Source organism: Barbatula barbatula, assembly GCF_947034865.1.
Source record: "Barbatula barbatula genome assembly, chromosome: 3".
Lineage (NCBI taxonomy): Eukaryota > Metazoa > Chordata > Actinopteri > Cypriniformes > Nemacheilidae > Barbatula > Barbatula barbatula.
Window position 1 is genome coordinate 25,016,891 of NC_136764.1, and position 3,494 is coordinate 25,020,384.

Here is a 3,494-nt window from a genome sequence, read left to right on the forward strand (position 1 = left end):
TGTGACAAAGCCATTACTACATTGACCTTCTTTCCATGTGAAGTGGAGGATAAGATAAAGATCAAACACTTAATTCATTAACAAATCCTGAAAAAAGTATATTTATTCACTACCAGACCTGACACACTGCGGAGGTGCATAAACTCTTTATAAAATAGTGAGGTGTGTGTAGGGAATGGGTTTTGTGATGGATGCAGAAAGGGAACAGAGTCATCAGCGGTTGCTTGGAGATGAGACTTTATATGCTGTTTATGTGAGTTATACTTTCCATCAGTCAAACTCCTGCTAGGTGTTAATTTGTGCTCCAGAGACTTCAACAAATTCTCTTTATTTGTGACAAACCCATGATACATTGACCTTCTTTCCGTGTGAAGTGGTTAGACACAATACTGCTGTTTGTGCTTCTGTTAAAGCAGCAGTGATTTTCACATTTTCTGCACTTTTTCTTTAACCGTGTAGGGATTACACTTTAACTACCCTGATAATAACCTTATGGACAAAGATTACCAACTAAAAGGACCCTCTGGGACCCTATATGCGGCTTGTGTAGTGTGAGTTTGATGTAAGTAAGCAGAGTACACCAACCTACGAATCTTTACAAGTCACTGAACGCTGCAAACTAATCACTCTTGACATCAAAATAAGAGGCTGCGCAGCTGACGGTAGAAAGTGGACTCACACACACACACATGAAATGAGAAACCAAGTTCAAGTGTCTGGAACGGTTTCAACGGAAGCAGAGGAGTTACAGTTGATGCAAATGTTTTGGAGGTACACCAGAGATCAATACACGTCCGAGGGTAAGGTGCATTCATCAGTAGCTTTCCAGAATGAGTAAAAGTGGTTTGTAATAGAAGTGAAATGTTTTAAATGGTAGAGTTTTGGCACGCTTGGGCAGGTCAGAAGAAACAGTAACATTTAAATGCGTCTGTTAAATGCAGGATTTTTTTATGTACTGTATGCATACTGTATGTCAAATGCTTTTCTGCGAAGCAACTTACAATGGATTTAATACACATTTCACAGTTTTACACAGTAAATGTAAATAATTGTCTTTATTAGAAAACCAAGATTTTTTAAATAAAAATATTTATTTTGTGATGGAGTAAATAATGGGGAATAGCACCCATGAGAGGCTAACATATATTTAAAGAATGTTTGAAAAGCATCTTAATGTAAGACCAGAAGAAACCGGCTGATAAAATGACAAATCTGCAAATTCAAGGCAAATTGCTACACTTTGTTTTGGTTCTCTTTACTCACAACACAATTCTTATCATGACATTATTGTTTTGATAATTTTTGTATTATCCTATACTTTAAAAAGCCCCAGTAGGATTTCCTAATGTTTTGTGTTATTTATGCAAGTTTTTGCACACCGTTTTTTACGTAAAAACTTTTGGAACGTTTTTGCTCAAGTTAAATTGACTTTACTTTAAATGTATTTTTAGTTAAATCATACAGTTTGGTATGATGTCTTTTCTCCTGTTCATTTGGAAATGCACTTCAGCTTATGTTAACAGCAAACGTATTATTAGGTTATCCGTCTTAAGCAATTTTTATAAGATACGACTTTCGTGGTTCATTTAGACTTTAAAATATGAACCTTTCTTCGTTAAACAAGTAAACTTCAGTTTGTCATGATTTTTATTAGAGCGTGGAAATATGTCATAAATGCCAAGTAGTCATTCAAAGCTGGAAATAAGGTCACACTATTCTGTGACACACCATTTGCTGACAGGAAATTGCTGGATATTTCTAGGGCACACTTCAACTCGAGGATACAAAAAAGCTTTTGCAATAGCTTGAAGAAAAAGCTCTTAGTGAAAAAGCAGGCATGTTGGAATGAATGGTCTCAGGCATCATTTGTCTACCTACCGTCTTGCACTGGGCATCGTCACGCTTTTGTTCTTTTATCAAGATGTCATATAGTCTGAAACCACAGAAGTGCCCTTTAGGGCGTGAAAGCCAAATATAAGTGTTGGCCTGAGGCCTTTACCCGTGCGTTACTGTAAACTCTTATGTGTTTCTGCTTGAATAGGGTCCAAGCTGAACCCAGACAATTTACATTACGTCATTTAGAAGAGTCTTTTATCCAATAGCGACTTACAAATGAAGTAAACAATAGAAGCAATTGGAACAACATAAGGACAACAAAAAGCGTAAGTGAAGTAAATCTGGTCTCGTATAGCCCACCATAGTGTACAAAGCTACGTTTTTAAGGATAGAAAGAGAAGAAAAGAGATAGAAGTCAGAATTACTCGGTCAGGTGTTGACGGAAGAGATGTGATTTCAGCTGATTCTTAAAGATGGCACAGAATCTGCTGATCTTGTTGTAGTGAGCAGATCACTCCACAAATGTGAAACCGATCCAGAGAAGGTAAGTGAGAGTGATTTTTACCCTTTTGGGATAGCGCTGCGAGATGATTTTTGTCAGCAGAGCAAGGGGATCTGGTACGTCTCCATTAGCGAGTGGAGATAAGGGGGTGCCGAACCATTGGTGGTCTTGTAGGCAAAGAGCAGAGCCTTGAATTTGATGCGAGCGATCGGTCAGTTATTTTAGACTGGAAAGATGTATTTTAAATACTAAATTGTGACAATGGTCAGTTAAGCAGTGAGTCAATACTTTATAAAACAGATGATTAAAAATATCATTACAAAGCAACAGACAAGACAGAAGAAAGAAATTGTGTAGACTGTTTTCTTACCATATTTAATATAAATCCATTACAATAAAGTTGATTATATAAGGCAGGGAAAGCAGAAACACGCATGTATACACAAAGAGGGGGTCAAAACTAGGTGGACAAGCCCAACGAGGTTATAAATGAACCTATGCTGGGTTGTTTCAACCAAAAACCCGTTGTTGGGTCCAAAATAAACATTTGATGGGTTAATTTAACCCAAAAGCTGGGTTTGACCCGTTTGTACTCAATTCTGGATTAAAATATTTTATATTGATCCACGATCATATCTTTTTGCATAGCTACTTATGTTGCTTTTATCTTCTGATCAAATACAGAAACCGTCACGTTTATACAGTACTAACACCATGAGGTCATAATCCTTTTAGAAGCATTTTAGAGTCATGTAGTGCATTTTGGAAACCATTCCGCAAATATCATGGGTTCATTCCTCGGGGAACATCGTATTGATAAAATATGTATAGATTAAATGCACGGTAAGCCACTTTGGATAAATCATCTGCCAAATGCATTCATGTAAATTGCACTACTGTACAGTACAAGCTAACAGGGTCTGCTGATCTAATGCAGAACATGTAGAAAGTAGACATATTGAAAATAATCTTTTTTTAAAAACAGTTCTTTTAGATTATCATTATTTTTGGATTATTCAGATTATTATTCATAATGAGTTTCATTACAATGTTGAACATCCCAATCAATCAAATGTCAAACTTTACCTTTTAGTTTCAAAGTTCTGTTTACAAAAGCACATAGTATTTGGATCATAAATGCTTCATTACTCATTTC